This window comes from Cupressus sempervirens, chromosome 9 (genome assembly GCF_028749045.1).
Source record: "Cupressus sempervirens isolate cs-2001-9-10 chromosome 9, ASM2874904v1, whole genome shotgun sequence".
In the NCBI taxonomy this organism is placed as follows: domain Eukaryota; kingdom Viridiplantae; phylum Streptophyta; class Pinopsida; order Cupressales; family Cupressaceae; genus Cupressus; species Cupressus sempervirens.
This window is the reverse complement of record NC_143126.1, coordinates 232,982,038-233,001,325: the sequence shown is the minus strand read 5'-3', so window position 1 is coordinate 233,001,325 and position 19,288 is coordinate 232,982,038.

The window sequence follows — 19,288 nt, the reverse complement described above, 5'->3', positions numbered from 1 at the left end:
GGCAACACAAACATAGAGGAGATATTTTTTGAACAAGACAGTAGTATGGGTGATCGAGATGATAGGAATAGAAGATTAGATGGAGGTAGGAATACTAGTCCAGATTAGGAAAATGTAACATTCAGGTTATTGGATACATTAGAGGAGGGGTAGTGTACGTAATAGGTGTAGAATAGGTGAATAGATATGATGTTGTAGCTTATGGCTAGAAAAATAGGTATCAATATTAATCCAGGTGATGCCAACAATGGAAACAACAATAATAGAGTCAATGATAATGGAGGGTGAGGCAACACCAATGGTAACAATGGACATGACAACAATGGAAATGACATTGATAACTTTAGACATGTTGCATGCCCAGCTCAAACAACAAGCTTGCAACCTTTTTGACCCACCTTCCCACCCAGAGATCTAGGTCAACCAGTTAATGAACCATAGATTACATAGTTACTGGATCAGTTCAGGAGGGATTTGGAGGCTACTGGACCATAGTTTCAAGTATACATTTCTTTTAGAGATTACATGAAATTGAGGATGAGACACATGCCTAGATTAGGAGGAATAAATCAAGACCTTGAGATGAGAAAGAAAGTTGGGAAACTTTCTTTACCTTATTATGATGCTTTAAGGAAGACTATGACATGAGCTTGGGTACAGAAGATGGATACATACTTGGAACTAAATCCTATGCCTAAGGAGGAGGCTATAAAGTATGTGACTATTCACTTGGATGGAGTAGTGCATGAGTGGTGGCACCATGGCATGGTAACATTGTGACATAATCAGATCACATCTTACGAGGAGTTCACTGATAAGCTCATAAAGAGATTTGATACCAGGGATCCCAAATTATAGATTAAGGAGTTGGTACAACTCAAGTAGTGGGGATTAGTTGAGATGTATATCAATGAGTTTTAGAGGTTAGCTATGTTGGTCATAGATATTTTAGAGTGGAGGTTAGTAGTGTTTTTTATGGATGGACTCTTAGAACCTTTGCAAGGTTGGGTCAAGGGGCATGACCTAGCTATGGTTCAAGAGGCCACGAAAAAGGCTCGTGACTTAGAACCTTCTTCATTTAGAAGTAGATTTTAGCACAAGGATTCTTATATGAAAAAGGACACGGAGAAGGACAAAAAAATGTTCACCAGGATGCTCAGCCAAAAAGAGATAAGTTGGATAATGACACCTTGAATGATTTAAGAAAGAAGACATTATGTTTTCATTGTAGAGAGCCTTGTGATTTATCTCATAAGTATCCTCTTAAGGCTAAGGAAAATCAAATGGAGTATTTCTTTGTAGAGGAGTCACAGTTAGAGACATAGGATCAACACTTGGATTCAAATGAGTATGGCACTATAGAGAAGAGCAGCATTCTTGAGGATGAGTAGTCATTAGCACAATTAATGGGGGATCAAAAGGAAATCACATTTAAGGTTAGGGGTACTATCCAAGGGTAGAAAGTGATCTCACTCATTGACACTAGGGCTACACATAATTTTATAGATGCACAATTGTTAGCCAAGAGAGGTGTACAAACCAAGGAGCACATCAAGTTTAAAGTCATGGAAGCTAATGGTGACAAACTATTATGTACTTGGAAGATATCTAATCTTCACATTAGGTTTGGAGATGGCTATGAGTTGGAGGATGAGTTGTATGTGGTAGACATGGGATACTACAATGTCATCCTCGACATGAAATGGATGGCCTCACTCGTAGAGTTCATACTTAACCTAGCAAAATTGGAGATGAGGTTTCAACATGAGGTAAGAATTGTTGTACTTAGAGGACTTTTAGATGGGAGTTGCAGAGTAGTTTTCCTGAGGAGAATGAAAACACTTTTTCAGCATAATAACATAGAGTGGGTAGAAGAATATTTCACTATGCTAACTTCATAAGAGCCACAGGTGAAGATGTTAGGATAAACCACAGACAGAAATAAAAACTACATGCAAATATAACCAATAACAGAAAATAATAGAACACACAGAAATGAACACAAGGCACCAAGATTTAACGTGGTTCACCTAATCCCTGGGCTACGCCCACCAAACAGCAAGTCCGATCTTATTACAATCCAGTGATTACAACCTGATTACAATCCGTAATCCCTTACAGCTCAATACCGCCGCAAGAACCAATTTCGTATCACCACATATATAAAAATACCCAACCCTAAGCCCTTTTTATACAAGTATTAAACCACTTTAGGGTTATAACATGTCAGCCATATGTCGGCCATAATATGTCGGCTACCATGTCGGCTACCATAGTATACTATTTATGAAGTATGTACAGTACTTTCCTGATCAGTCACCACAATCTAACAAAAGATTCATCCACTAGATATCCAAGAGATACTTGACAGTCACACTAAGGTATTTGGAAAGATTCTGCATGGGGTTCCTCCCAATAGGGGGATAGAGCATGTTATTGAGCTTGAGGAGGGAGCCAAACTAGTTATGATTACTCCCTATCATCATCCTAAGGAACATAAGGATGAGATAGAGAAGGCAATTAAGGAGTTGTTGGAAATAGGGCATATTAGGCCTACTAAGAGCCCCTTTGCTTTAGCAGTAGTGTTGGTAAAGAAGAAGGATGGGATGAGTTGCATGTGCATTGATTACAAGGAATTAAATAAGAAGACCATTAAGAAAAGATATCCCATCCTATGGATAGATGACCTAATTGATTAATTGCATGGTACATGCCCTTTTATGAAGATTTATTTATGGTAAGGGTATTATTAGATTAGGATGAGGGAGGAGGACATTGAGAAGATAGCTTTTTGGTGTCACTATGGCCACTTTGAGTTTTTGGTTATGTCATTCAGGATAACCAATGCCCTTTCTACATTCTAGAGTTTGATGAATCAGGTATTTAGGGAGCATCTTATGAGATTTTTCTTGATGAAATTTTAGTCTTCAATAAGAATTGGGAGGAGCATTTACAACATCTTGAGATGGTTTTGTCCACTTTGGAGAAAGAGTCACTATATGCCAAGGAATCTAAGTGCAAGTTTGGGATGACTGAGCTACTATACCTTGGGCATATCATCAACACAGATGGAGTTCAGGTAGATCCTACAAAGATTAGGGCTATTGTTGATTGACCTATTCCTATGAATCTAACATAGCGTAAGGGATTCCTTGGTCTCTGTAGGTTTTATACAAGTTTTTTTAACGGATTTCATAGATTATTGCACCCTTGACATAACATACTAGGAAAGGGGCCTTCCCATGGATAGGGGAAACTCAAAGAAGCTTTGATCATTTCAAAAAGGTGATGTCATTATGTCTAGTATTAGCTCTACAAGATTTCACAAAGCCATTTGAACTTCATTGTGATGTGTTAGGAGATGGGATTGGGGAAGTCTTGATGTAAGAGAAGCATCCCATTGTTTTTGAGAGTAAGAAGCTCCATGGAGTGGAGAGGATCTATTCCATCTATGATCAGGAGATGTTGGCTATTATGTATGCATCGACTAAGTTTTGGTTCTACTTAGTTGGGGGAAATTGTTTTATCAAAACTGATCACAACAACATCAAATACTTCATGAGCCTGTGTGATTTGAATGATAGATAACAAAAGTGGATTACGAAGTTATAGGCCTATGACTTTAACATTGAGTTTTTCAAAGGTAAGAAGAATATGGTGGTAGATGATTTATCTAGGAGAGCTCATATTTGTGCTCTACCTAAGATGATAGGAGTTTGGAGAAGTAAGATTACAACAAAGTATATGAGGGACACTTGGGCTTCTAGAGTGATTGCAGGCACCATACAAGATGATCATCATGTAGTGACAGATGAATTGATTAAGTTTTAGGGTAGGATATATTTGACTCCTTCATCATAGTTTAGGGAGGTAATACTGAAGGCATTTCATGATGTGCTTTCAACTGGACATCTAGGGGTCTTTAAGATCTACAGGAAAATCTGTGAGTGGTTCACATGGAAAGGGCTCAAGGATGATTTTTAGAAGCATGTCAGGGAGTATACAATTTGTCAACAAAATAAATGAAAGCACACATATCCTGTAGGGTTGTTACAACCTTTCCCCATTCCAGATATGAAATGGGAAACTATTTCTATTGGCTTCATCACTGGGTTACCACGAGTACAAGGGAAAGATTGCATGTATGTGATAGTTGATCGACTGACAAAGTTTTCTCACTTCTTTTCTATTCCATCCACTTACAAAGTAGCATAGGTGGCTGATCTCTTCTTCAGAGAGATATTTAGGTTACATGGGCTACCTAGTTTCATTGTCAGTGAATGAGATAGTAAATTTATGAGTACTTTTTAGCAAGAATTGTTTAGGTTGTGAGGTATGGATCTTACACCTAGCACTAGTTATCATCCACATATAGATGGGGAGATAGAGATTGTGAATAAATGGGTGGAAGGATATCTGAGGAACTATGTGACTACACAACATATAGCTTGGGTCAAATGGCTGCATATGGGAGAGTACAGTTAGAACACCACCTAGTTTCATGGATCTAGCTTTGGGGGATAGTAGAGTGCCTAAAGTAAAACACTTCTTGTAGGATAGTCAAGATATTTTGAGGGTGCTCAAGGAGAATATATAGAAATCCCAAAATCAATAGAAATTGTATGCTAACCAACACTAGATATAGTGCAATTTTGAGGTTAGGGATATGGCTTACCTAAGGCTACAACCATATAGACAGTCATCACTCAAGAAGAATGGAGCAAAGAAGTTGAGGCCTAGGTTTTATGGTCCCTATAGAATGATTCACAAGGTGGGTGAGGTTTCTTAGAAGGTTGAGCTTCCAGAGGGTAGTCGGGTGCATAATGTCTTTCATGTGTCAAGGCTTAAAAAATCCATCGGTCAAAGAGTTGTTCCTTCTGTAGAATTACCACCACTAGATAAGGAGGAAAATCTTGTATTGATTCTTTAGGTTATTATGGATGCTAGGGAAAGGACTCTATGAAATAGGTTGACTAAATAATATTTAGTCAAATGGAGATATCTACTAGAGGAAGATACTAATTGAGAGAGTGAGCAGGCGCTACAGCAAATAGGACTGAGATTGCTTAAGGACAAGCAATTTCAAGGAGGCTAGACTGTAATGTCCCCATCTTTTTAGCAACTAAGTGGAGTTCTTAGCCTTCATGTTCTCCAAAGGCTAAGTGGAACATAAGAGAAAATTAAATTAATTTCCTATAAAGTCATTAAATAAATTAAAAAATAAATGGTGACTTTATATTTAATTAATTATTGTATTACAAGGGAGAAGCTTCTAGAGTGTGAATTAATTATTGGAAAGGGGGAAGCCTCTAGTAATTTAATTTTCTAGAAGCACAATTAATTATTGTATTGCAAGGGAGGAGTTTCTAAAGAGTGCATTAATTATTGGAAGGAAGGAAGCTTCTAGTACTTGCAATTAATTAATATTTGATTTCCTTCTAGAAGGGTGTAGGGAAAGTATAAATAGAGGTGGGAGCTTCATTGTTTAGCATTAGATGATTGTGAATTGCATTTGATAAGAGCTTGGAGGTGTGCATGATATATTTTTTCTTGGCATTAGAGGATGTCTATCCTCTCTTGTAACATTCTAGATGTCATTCCCTTGCGGTTTGGCCTTCGAAATTCATTTCTATGTATGTGATAACTAATAATATTTCAGCAATAGCTAAATTTTCCATTTGCATGAATTCCTTTTTTTATGTTCATGTTATATGGTTTAAATATATGCAAAGACATTAAACTATCTATTAGTAGTTGGTTTAGTTATTGGGCATTTCTAGGGTGCCCATTACACAAGCACCCCAATCTAGAGCATCTCCAACGTGTCCTAAACACATTTGGATTGTGATCTTCCAACACTTGTAACTTAAATCTTGTGATTCCTATCAGAAAATTATTAGATACTATAGGACTATGATATCAATTTGCATAATAACCTCACTCATTTCTAGGAGATTTTTCATTTTAAATTGGCATATTGATCTTCGTCCATGTCAAACCTCATAGTGTTCCTTAGTGAATTGGTGCACCACTACTCACTTTTGAAAGATTCGTCATGGTAACATTGTGTCAATATCATTATCTAGTGGTTTGGCGAACCCCACTTACACCACTATTTTGTCCATTGTGTGACTAGTTTGTTTATGAGCATCCCAATCCAGAGTGTCTCCAAGGTGTCCTAACCATATTTGGGTAGTGATATTCTAACGCTTTTAACTCAAAGCTCATGATGCCTATTAAAAAAATATTAGATGCTATAGGATATTGATATTTATTTCTACAATAATCTCTCTTATTTCTATGAGATTCAATTTCATTTGAAATTGGGACAACAATCTCGGTCGATACCAAAACTCACAGTGTTCCTTATTGAATCGGTGCACTACTGTGCAAGTTTTGAACCATTCATTGTGGTATCATTTTGTCGATGCTATTAGCTCTAGATGGCTGGGTAAACCACAATGACACCACTAATTTTTCCATGGATTCACTATAATGTTTGTGAGCTCTTTGATCTAGAGTGTCTCTAGGCTGCCCTAAGCACATTCAGAAAGTGATCTTTTGATGTTTGTAACTTGGAAATCATGAGAACCATCAATGAACTATTAGATGCTAGAGGAATATGATATTTATGTCTATAATAACCTCTCTCAGTTGTGGGAGATTCAATTTTTAAAAAAATTTGCACAATAATCTTGGTAGATGCCAAATCTTAGAGTGTTCCTTAGTGAATTAGTGCATCATTGTGAAACTTTTAAACTATTCTCCATGCCATTGTTTCATTACTATTGTTAGCTTTAGATGATCAGGTGAACCCCAATGGTGCAATTGGCTTATCCAAAAGGTCACTAAAATTTTCATAAGCACCACACATAAAATTGCCCAAAAGGTGCACTAAGCACATTTGAGAAATGATCTTCAAGGGTCGTAACTCATAGCCTTTATTTATTTGTTTGTTCATTGTGTTCCTGGTTAGTCAAAAGTTGAAATTTTGAAAGGTATTTTCTTCACTTTTTGCTATTTTTCATAAGGAGGGATTTTGGTTTTTGGGTTGCTTAAATATTTGGAGGAGGTCAATTATTTTCTATTATTGTGATAGTGATTTCATAGACCATGAACATGATTCAAATGAGCAAAACTAAAATGAAAAAGATTTTGTAAGGGTAAGTGCACCAAGTTCTGGTGCTAAAAGTGGGTATAAGTGAACACCTTTTTTCTAATATCAACAATTTTTAAACTTCAACAAGAATTTTAAGATAGTTATGCTCACAATTTTAAGATATGACAAAGATAAAGGTACTAGTCCCTTGAATCTAGTTTCTAAATTACTATTTTTTTTCAAAAAGGTTTAGTTTTAGGTCCTCAAAAAGGGGGCCTAGAAAAAGTGGTGTTGTTTATTCAAAAAAAAAAACACAAAACAAAGTGTGACCCCTCTAAAATCTTAACTTTTCTTTTGAAATTCTTTAATCGCTTTGGTCAAGAGTTACCTAACATTGTGTAGTTTATCCCAGATTTTTAAGGTAATTTATAATGTGTAATTTTATTTTTTTATGAATTTTTTTATTGGACACATTCCAAAAATGTGAAATATCTATATGCTAACCCTAGAAATGATTGAAAACTAATCTAAAATCAAAACTTCTTTTCTTTCAAAGTGTGTAGAATGGAGTCTAGTCTCTTAAAAACTAAGTTATTGTGAAATTTGATGAATGAGCTAAAATCTAAAGCCCAAGTAGTACATGTTGGTTTTTGAAAAAAAATGGATATACATTCAAAAGGAATTATAGTTGAAAGGCTTGAGATAGTTCAAATAAAAAATAAATTATATGGTTATATAGCTAACACAGAGACCTACAATGTCATGTAACCTGATTTTATCGATGCTCAAACACAAGTTAACTTGAAGGAGAGCACACAAGAAAAATCAATCATTTTTTGTATGTTTGCAGAAAAACACCTCAAATTAGTTTAGAGACTCCAAACATTTGTGTTGGATCCCCATGGAAAAACCAAGCCTTAGGCTTGGTTGAATGCAAAGCTTTGAATAGCATGTGTATACTATAGCATGTGTGCGCTACTTAAAGCTTTTTTTTAAATTTGGGTTTTAGTGCATACACGCTTTAGTGCACACACACTATTAATACCTAAATTTCAATAGAGAGGGAAGGAGAGAGGTAGAGAAGGTATAGAATTAGAGATATTAGAAGATGGGAAGAGAGTAGGAGTTGGGATAGGGAGAGAGGGAGAGAGGGAGAAATAGAGAGAGAGAGAGAGAGAGAGAGAGAGAGAGAGAGAGAGAGAGAGAGAGAGAGTAGGGGATTAGAGAAGCTTGGATAGGGAGAGAGGGACAAAGAGAGAGAAAGAGAGAGTACAAGATAGCAGAGAACAAGAGAGAGAGTATGGGGTGGCAGAGGGAGAGAGTAGGGGATGGGGGAGAGAGAGTAGGTAGCAGGAGAGGGAGAGGGAGAGGGAGAGCAAGAGAGAGAGGGGATGGGAGAGAGAGATATAGAGAGAGTAGGGTATGGGAGAGAGAGTAAGAGAGAGAAAGTAGGGGATGTGAGAGAGAAAAAGAGTAGGCAATGGGAGATGGATTTAGTGAGGGAGAGTGAGAGAAAGAGGATGGAAGAGAGTGAGCGAGATAGTAGGGGGTGGAAGAGAGAGAGAGTAGGGGATTAGATTGAGTGTAGGGGGTGGGAGAATGAGAGAGAGTATGGGATGGGGGATAGAGAGTGAGAGAGAGAGTAGGTGGTGGGAGAGGGAGTGGGAGAGGGAGAGTGAGTAAGAGAGAGAGTAGACAGTGAGAGGGAGAGGGATAGTGAGAGAGAGAGTAGGGGATGGGAGAGAGTGAGAGAGAGTAGGCAATGGTAGATGGAGTGGGAGAGGGAGATAAATAGATAAAGAGTGTAGCCTAAGAGAGAGATAGAGTAGGGGATGTGAGAGGAGAGAGAACAAGATGAAGTAAGGGATGGGAGAGGAGTGAGTGAGATGGAGAGTAGGGGATGGGAGAGGAGAGAGAGAGAGTGAGAGAGAGTAGCGTAAGAGAGAAATTAGGGGATAGGAGAAGTCCAAACAATGATAGAGAGAGTAGGTGGTGTAAGAGGGAGATTGAGAGAGAGTGAGAGGGAGTAGGGGATGGGAGAGAGACTAAGATAGATAGTAGGTGGTGGTAGAGGGAGTGGGAGAGGGAGAGAGAGGGGGATGGGAGTGTGTGTAATAGAGAGTAGGGGATGGGAGAGAGTGAGAGAGAGAGGAGGGGGTGGTAGAGAGAGTACAAGATGGTAGCAAGAGTGAGAGTAGGGGATGGAATAGAGAGAGAGAGAGAGAGAGAGAGAGAGAGAGAGAGAGAGAGAGAGAGAGAGAGAGAGAGAGAGAGTAGGCAGTGGGAGAGGGAGTGGGAGAGGGAGATAGATAGAGAGAGAGTAGCATGAGAGAGAGAGAGTAGGGGATGGGAGAGGATAGAGAGTGAGAGAGTAGGGGATGGGAGAGGAGAGAAAGTGAGAGAGAGTAGGGGATGGGAGAGAGAGTATGCAATGGGAGAGGGAGTGGGAGAGGGAGAGCATGAGAGAGGGGAATGGGAGTGCATGTAAGAGAGAGAGTAGGGGATGGGAGAGAGAGTGACAAAGGGAGTAGGGGTGGCAGAGGGAGAGTGTGGGATGGGAGAGAGAGATTGAGAGTAGGGGATGGGAAAGAGAGGTTAGAGAGGGAGAGAGTGGGAGTGACAGAGAGAGTGAGAGAGAGAGTAGGGGATGGGAGAGATAGAGAAATTGGTGGGAGAGGGAGAGTGAGTGAAAGAGAGAGTAGGCAGTGGGAGAGGTAGTGGCAGAGGGAGAGAACAAGAGAGAGTAGAGGATGGGAATGAGAGAGTGAGAGAGAAAGTAGGCAGTGGGAGAGCAAGTGGGAGAGGGAGATAGATAGAGAGAGAGAGAGTAGTTTGAGAGATAGAAAAGGGGATGGGAGAGGAGAGAGAGCAAGAGAGAGTAGGGGATGGGAGAGGACAGAGAGTGAGAGAGAGAGAGAGAGAGTAGGGGATGGGAGAGGAGAGAACAAGAGAGAGATTAACCTATGAGAGATATTAGGGAATGGGATAGATCCAAATAATGAGAGAGAGAGAGAGAGTAGGTAGTGGGAGAGGGAGTGGGAGAGGGAGAGTGAGAGAGAGAGGGGGGATGAGAGTGTGTTTCTTTAAGAGGAGAGTAGGGGGTGGGAGAATGTGAGAGAGAGTGAGAGAGAGAATAGGCAATGCAAGAGGGAGTGGGAGAGAAAGAGTGAGAGTGAGAGAGAGAGTAGGTCATGGGAGAGGGAGTGAGAGAGGAAGATAGATAGAGAGAGAGTAGGGGATGGGAGGGAGAGAGATTGAGAGAGAGAGAGAGTAGGGGGTGGGAGAATGAGTGAGAGTATGGGATGGTAGAGAGAGAGAGAGAGTAGGCGGTGGGAGAGGGAGAGTTAGAGAGTAGGGGATGGGGGAGAGAGAGTGAGAGAGAGAGTAGGTGGGGGAGAGGGAGTGGGAGAGGGAGATAAATAGAGAGATAGAGAGAGTAGCTTGAGAGAGAGAGTAGGGGATGGGAGAGGAGAGTGAGAGCAAGAGAGACTAGGGGATGGGAGATGAGAGAGAGTGAGAGAGAGTAGCCTAAAAGAGAGAGAGAGTAGGGGATGGGGGATGGTAGGATAGGGAGAGATTACTTTTCACATAGTGTGTATGCACTATATATGAAAACACCAAAAAGTGGTCATAATGAAAGTTTTGTTCCCTATTGATCCATATTCTCCTTTTTGTTTGTTGTGTATTCTGTTGTTCTAACAAACACAAGTTTCAAGCTATTGGAAATTAGCAAACATTGTTTGAAGGCTTTTTTAATATTTTTTTTTATAGAAAAAGTTAGTGTAGTCCTTTTTAAATATTTTTTGTTATTATATAGAGACAAATTTGATTATAATTTGACATTTTGTTTAATATATAGTGAATTCATTGAAATTTGTATGTTTGAATGAATTGTTATTTGGAAATAGTTAGAAATTATACAAGTTGTTTAATATATATTGTGTATTCATTGAAATAATTATAATATGTATATGTATCTGAATGATTTGCAATTTAAAAATTGTAAGTAATTTAGATATTTGAATAATTTGACATATGGAAATCATCGCCATGCCAAGGAAGAAACCAAAAACTCAAACAATAGAAGAGAGGGAGAGAGATTTGACAATTAAAAGAGCTAAAATGAAACTACTACATGAAAAAAGAAAATTGCAAAGAAATAATGAAGAATTTTCTTTTGAAGAGGAACAAGAACCATCAATACAAAGAAACAAATAGGAAGAATTGGAAAGACAAAGAGAACGAATGCGATTGTTATGCTCAAAAGACAATTGAATTGTGAAGCTACACCATCTTCCAATGTTGGAGTCATATCATTATCTCATGGTGAAGAGACGCTAATTTGTAGATCAGATGATGTACACACTCCATCATGTCATGTTGAAGGCACAACATCAACATATCAAGTAGGTGATATTCCATCTTTTGTATCTTATTACCAAGGCACATCATATTTGGTGCAAGGTACGCAAAGCACTCAACCTTATGTTGATGTTCAAAATGTTGAGGGAATAGAAGATATTATAGAACCATCTAGAATTTATTTTAGAAGATCAAAATATTTGTTTGATATTGATACTAACATTTTGAAATCAATGCCTGACAAGATTAGCAAGTGTATTTGTCAAAGAAAAGTTAACCATATGTGGAGATTATTCTTTGAAGAATTAAATAATATAGGTCAATGCCAATTATTTATTGAAATGATGAGAAATTTGAAATTTAGGCTTATCATGAAGATTTTTGGGCTAAGAACGATGGATGATTCAAATGAAAAAAATATTGTAAATAATCTAATGAGTGCTTATGACAAAATGGGTTCTAAATCATGCACCAAAGATAGTAATATTACAAGATGAGTGCTTACATTGACAATAGTAAGTATCCAAATGAAGAAAGCTCAACTCAGGAGAAAGACAAAAAAAACATTGAAAATCGGTAGAGGTACTCTAAGGGGAGCCATGTTAAGGCCTGAGAGATTGGAAGATCCAACAAAAAATGAGTTATGGAAATTTTTTCGTAGACTGCTATGAAAGGATAAAGAAATTAGAGAAGCTTTGAAACCATTGATAAATTTTTTTTGGACAAATAACACGCATGTTTCCCCTAATCAAAGAGATGTTGTAAGAAGGAGGATTGGTAGCCAAAATCATGACCCACATGTGAAACTTTTTTTTGACTCAACTTAGACATAATTTTTTGCAAAATTTATTGGTATGTATCCTCAAATTCAAATAACTCAAAGATATTTTGAGATGGGTAAACCTTTTTTATGTGAAGCTAAATCACACATTCATAACTTATTGTTGTAGGATACATATTGGATTTTCTAACCATTTAGATATTTTTAGGCATATATATGTGTTTTTGCATTCTAATTTTGGTTTGCAAGATTCTGACATGAATGAGCCACCTAGATCTTCAAGGAAATTCATATCCAAAATTTTATGTGAAAAAGGGGACAACCAACAATTTTACAAGACATCATGGTTGGATGATACATTCTTATTTTGTGGTTGTTTGCAACTTTTATCAACATGTGAACATATGGATAGTACACATGCAATTAGAAATAAAATTGTAGATTAGATAAAATATAATATAGTGACATATGCTCTAAAAGATGGAAAATAGGGTAAAAGATGTGATTTAGTCATTGCAAAGATTCCAATGAATGAGTTCATGAAGATTTTTTGCAAAAAGATTATTTACCACTATGCAAGACATACAGATAGAGCTCAATGGATGGATTTGCAATTTAAGTTGTGCAAGGATATGTTTTACTAGATACTATTGTTTCAATTGTAGACTTTATAGAGAACTACATACTACAACTAAAAAATGAGGTGCAAGCAAAGTTTACACTTCTAAATAGGTTTCTATATTTGTTCACATAACATTCATGCATTCACCTACAAGTACAAAGGATGACAAGAAGATTTTGAGGGAGTACCATTTTTACATCAGTAATGATCCATAAAATTCTACAGAGTTTGTACATAGTTATTTTCAACTATTTTATGGAGATTTGGATAATAGGGGCATACCATATCATCAACACATTATTTGGTCAAACAATTGTGCATCTCAATTCAAGAATGCATAGATGTTCTATTGGTCGAGTAGGATGCACATGTTGTCTAGAATTCAATATGTGTGGATTTTCATAGAGGTTGGTCATGGAAAGGGAGAGCACAATGGTGTAGGTGCATGCATCAAAAGAGTCTTACCTTGTAAAGAACTAATGTACAAAGATGGATCAATATTGACATGTTGAAAATCCATCATCCAGTGGTGTTACAATCCTACAATGGGTCCAAGTAAAGAAGGTGACTCTATGGTTCATAATTTTTTTTGGTTGATAGCTAATACTAACATTGCACCATATGAGGGTTTTTGCACACTAATAGGATCGATTTGTACTCTTTTGTAAGCTCTGATGTAGGTTCATGGAGTATCCACAGATAAAAAATGCAATGATATTGTCCATCATGTGCAGAGGAAAATTGGAATGAGTGTGGGTCAATTGAATGGGTGCGCAAATGGGATATATGAGTTCTAGACCCAATTGACACTTATCATCCCCCACAAGCACTGGAAATGGTAGAGATGGATTCATCCATTGACCTTGACCACTTATCTAATCTAGTGCAACTTGGTACACACACACACACACACACACACACACACACACACACACACACACACACACACACACACACACACACACACACACACACACACACACACACACACACACATCAGTGTAATTTCAATATGTAACTTTATAAATTTTACCTAAGTATTTTTTGAATTAATGACCACATTTTGTACATTTATCATTGCAGTCCATGTTTTTGCTATTATTGCACCTGTAGACAATGAAGAAGGGACATATTATTTTTTGTGTCATTGTGTCCAAGCCAAACAAATATTGGATCACTTTATTATAGATGGTAAAGGTTTAGAGTACCATATTGGTGTGGTGGTTGCAATTGGCACATGGATTAGATGATATTCTATGAAGAACCCTAACTTGTGGTTATTCGAGGATTGGCAGAAAAAGAGGAAGATTCTTTATTATTCCAACCTTTCTATCATGCATTAAATTTCCACTTGATAAAATATGGTGGAAAACCACATAATAAGACTCTTTGGAAAGTTCATGAGTCAGACCACCAGGCAATACTTGAGACATTAAAATGTAGAATAGATCTAGTTGGTTCATTGGACTGGAGAGAGAGAGAGAGAGAGAGAGAGAGAGAGAGAGAGAGAGAGAGAGAGAGAGAGAGAGAGAGAGAGAGAGAGAGAGAGAGGTGCAATGGCATCCTAAATCATAGGGCCCTCACCTTTCTATTTTTTTGTGTTATTCTCCAAGTGAGCCTTGTAAGTAGAATAAGGGTCATTGGACCTAGGTGTGGTAGTTAGGATATTAGCTATCATTTAATGTCCTAGAAGGGTCACTATTTTGGCCTAAAAGTCAAGGAAAAACTTGCCATAGGGAAATGAAAAACCTAAGTAATGAGTAGTTAGCTTAGGGATGGGTCCCTAGCATGGAATTTCTAAGGTATAGCCTAAACAACAAGTTAGAAGTGTTAAGAAGAGCAAGCAAGAAAAATAGCAAAAGTTGCTATATTGCAATTTTGCAATTTTTGCAAAATGCTGATTTTGCAAGAAATTGTGGGTTTTTAATTTAAAACTTGAAGGAAGCTGATGCAAAGAATAAGGATGAAGGAGAAATACCTAGGAGAACATATAAATACTTTCCAAAACCTAAAATGAGAGAAGTTAATATCACTGTCTACGGTCAGCATGCTATAGCATGATATTTGAAGGCAAAATTATTGAGTTTTTGAGTTTTAAGGAATTTTTGACATTATTTTTGTAGACTATACTAGTTTCCATGGTAGATTGGGTTGTTTAGAACAATTTTAATTTGGGAAGTTTTGTTTTATTGTCTTTCTTTTCATAGTTGCTCAAAAATTTGCTTGACAACTTTTGAGCAACTTATTAACAAGCTGTTAAACTTTCAAAAACTCTTCCCCAAATGACTAGTCGGTTCAAAAAAACCTTGTAACCATTGGGGACAACCTATATTAGCCCTTATAGGTGCATGATAGGTATGATGTACTTATTTTGGCAAGAAATCAATAAAATAACCTATTTTTCCTGCAAAATTTTGTGCTCCAAAGCATTGTACTGACTAGTATAGATGTTTGGACATGTGCCAATGACCCCAAGAGTTAGAGGGGTGAGTTACTTTTCATTTTCACTTAGTTTCATGTTTTTATCCTTCATAGTTCTTGGCCTTGCCACTGATGACAATCATTTCAATCTTATTTTGAGAATCGGTACCTCATTTTTCTTGAAAGAATAATATATATTGTTCTCAATGTCTTTGAAATATCTGTAGCTAGTGCCCAATTGATAATTCATTTCCTTTGAATATTCATGGGAAAATAAGGTATTTGGTTACCTAATAGGTCCTAGGAATCTTAACTAGGGTCCTCAAATAGTCCTAGATGGACCCATTTGATCTAAATATGTAAAGAGCGGAAATTGCTCAAAAGTTGCAATGTTGCTCAAAAAGTTGCTTGAGCAAATTTTGCAAATTTTGCAAAAATGCTGCAAATAGAAGTTTAAAAAGTTGTAACTATCCATGCTCAGGTATATGAGTATTAAAAACATATTTATGAAGGTTAAAAGGTTTTCAGTTAGATTTGCGTTTTTAAGCAACTTTTAGAACTTTTGCAATTTTGCACAAAACATGCAACTTTTGCAAAGTTCATTAGATTTCACTTGTAGGACTTGGAAAAGGTTTCAAAATATTTTAAAACAACTAAAAATACTTTATTCTAGGATATCTTGACCAAAAACTCAAAAAGACCCAATTTTGCCTGATTAGCAACTTTTTCTCATATCTTGCACAAATTGGCCTAGGCATACATATCTTGCTCATATCTCTCTCACCATTCATCATTGGATCAAAATATCTATTACATTAGCTCCAAGAGACTTGGTAAACCCTAGACTCAAGCTCATCATATCCTATTGAGTGCTTGAACATTATCATGTATGCCAAACTAAAATGTCCCTAAGAGTCACTAAATGTCATAGGGAAACGATCTTTGACTGGACATATCCCAGAGCTTGTGTGAGGTATGGATGTGATTCTAGGTTCTATAGGACCATGTTGTGAAGACCTACAATAACCTCTCTCACTTCTTGGTGATCTTATTCCATTTTGATTTTGTGACCCCATCTTAGGTGATGCTAAAACATGTAGTGTTGGCCAGTACAAAGTTACAAACTACTGAATCTCCCTCATCATTCCTCATGGGATCAAATTGTCTATTCTGTTAGCTTTGGATGGAAATGTAAAACCTAGCCCCATGCTTGTTCCATCCTATTGAGCACTCAAACATTCTTTGGAATGTCAAACCAAATCGTCCCTAAGAGTCACTAAGTTCCATAGGGTAACAATATTTGATGGGGCATATCTTAGAGCTCATGTGAGGTATGGATATGATTCTAGGTGCTATAGGACCTTGTTGTATATACTTATGATAACCTCTCTCAAATTTTGGAAATCTTATTCCATTTTGATTTTGAGACCTCATCTCGGGTGATGATAAAACTTGTAGTGTTGGCCTATACAAAGTTGTCAAATGCCAAATCTCCTTCACCATTCATTGTGTGATCAAACTATCTATTTTGTTAGCTCTAGGTGGCTAGATAAACCCTAGCCCCAAGCCTGTCTCATCCTATTGAGTACTCAAACATTCTCTAGCATGTCAAACCAAATCGTCCCTAAGAGTCACTAAGTGGCATAGGGTAGTGATCTTTGATGGGGCATATCTCATAGCTCATATAAGGTATGGATGTAATTATAGGTGCTATAGGACTATGTTGTAGAGACCTATAATAACATCTCTCACTTTTTGGAGATCTTATTCCATCTTGATTTTGTGACCCCATCTTAGGTGATGTTGAAACTTGTAGTGTTGGCCAGTACAAAGTTACCAACCACCAAATCTCCCTCACCATTCATCATGGGATTGAACTATCTATATGTTTAGGTTTGGGTGGCTAGGAAAACCCTAGCCCAAAGCTCATCCCATCCCTTTGAGTGCTTGATCATTCTTAGAAAATCTAAACTAAATTATCCCTAAGAGTCATTAAATACCATAGGGTAGTGATACGATTCTAGGTGCTATAGGATGATACTACAGAAACCTACAATAAACTCTCTCACATTTTGGAGATCTTATTCCATTTTGATTTTGTGACCCCATTTGGGGTGATGCTAAAACTTGTAGTGTTGGCCAGTACAATGATGCCAAATGTCGAATCTCCCTCACCATTTGTTGTGGGATCAAACTATCTATTTTTTAGCTTCGGGTGGCTGGGTAAACCCTAGCCTAAATCTCATCCTATCCCATTAAGCACTCAAATGTTCTTGGGCATGCCAAACCAAAACATCTCTAAGAGTCAGTAAATGCCATAGGTAAGCGATCTTTTATGGGGCATATCTCAGAGCTTGTACAAGGTATCGATGTGATTCTAGGTGCTATAAGACCATGTTGTGGAGACCTAAAATAATCTCGATCTATTTATAGAGATCTTATTCAATTTTAATTTTGCTACCCCATCTTGCGTGATGCTGAAATTTCTAGTGTTGGCCAATACAAAGTTGCCAACTATCGAATCTGCCTCTCCATTCATCATAGAATTGAATTGTCTATTCCATTATCTTAGTGGCTAGGTAAAACTTATCCCAAAGCTTGTCCTATCTTGTTGATCACTCGAACATTCTCAAGAATGCCCAACTGAAACATCTCTAAGAGTCACTAAATGCCATAGGGCAGGGATCTTTGACATGGCATATCTCAGAGCTTGTACAAGGTATGAATGTAATTCTAGGTGATATAGGACCATGTTGTGGAGACCTAAAATAACATCTCTTTCCTTTTATAGATCTTATTTCATTTTTATTTTGTGACTCCATCTCGGGTGATGCTAAAACTTCTAATGTTGGCCAATACAAAGTTTCCAGCTAACAAATCTCCCTCATCATTCATCATGGGATTGAACTGTCTATTTTGTTAGATCTGAGTGGCTAAGTAAACCATAGCCCAAAGTTTTTCCCACACATTGAGTGCTCAAACATTCTCAAGCACCCCGAACCGAAACATCCCTAAGAGTCACTAAATGTCATAGGGAAATGATCTTTGATGTGGCAAATCTTAGAGCTCATGCAAGGTATGTATGCAATTCTAAGTGTTATAGGACCATGCTATAGAGATCTATAATAATCTATCTCACTTTTTTGTATATCTTATTCCATTTTTATTTTGTAACCCTATCTTAGGTGATGTTGAGACTTGTAGTGTTGGCTAGTACAAAGTTTCCAACTACCAAATCTCTCTCACCATTCATTGTGGGATCAAACTATCTATTTTGTTACCTCTAGGTGATTGATTAAACCCTAGCCTATAGGTTATCCCATCCCAATGATTAACCAAATGTTCTCAGGCATATCAACCTCAAATGTCCCTAAGAGTCATTAAATGCCATAGGGAAGCAATATTTGACAAGCCATATCTCAAAGCTTGTGCAAGGTATGGATGTGATTCTATGTGCTATAGGACCATGTTGCAAACACCTACAATAACATCTCTCACTTTTTAGAGATCTTATTCTATTTTGATTTTATAGCCCCATCTTGGGTGATGCTTAAACTTGTAGTGTTGGCTAGTACAAAATTGCCAACTACCAAATCTCCCTCACCATTTGTCATGGGATTGAACTATCTATTCCTTTAGCTCTGGGTAGTTAGGTAAACTCTATCCCAAAGCTCATCCCCTCCCATTGTGTTATATTGTGGTGATTGATCTAGAAAGTACTATACATACTTCATAAACTCTTTCGTGCTCAGCATTTTGGGCATTATTTTATTAGAATTTTGGGTCAACATGTAATTATTAATTACAACTCTAAAATAGTAAAAATAATTGTATAAAAGAGCTTAGGGTTAGGGAATTTTTTATAGTTGTGATGCAAAAATTGGCTCTTACAGTGTTATTAAGTTGTAAGGGATTGCATATTGTAATCAGGTTGTAATCATTGGATCATAATAATATATAACTTGCTACTTGGTGGACGTAGCTCAAGGATTGGGTGAACCAC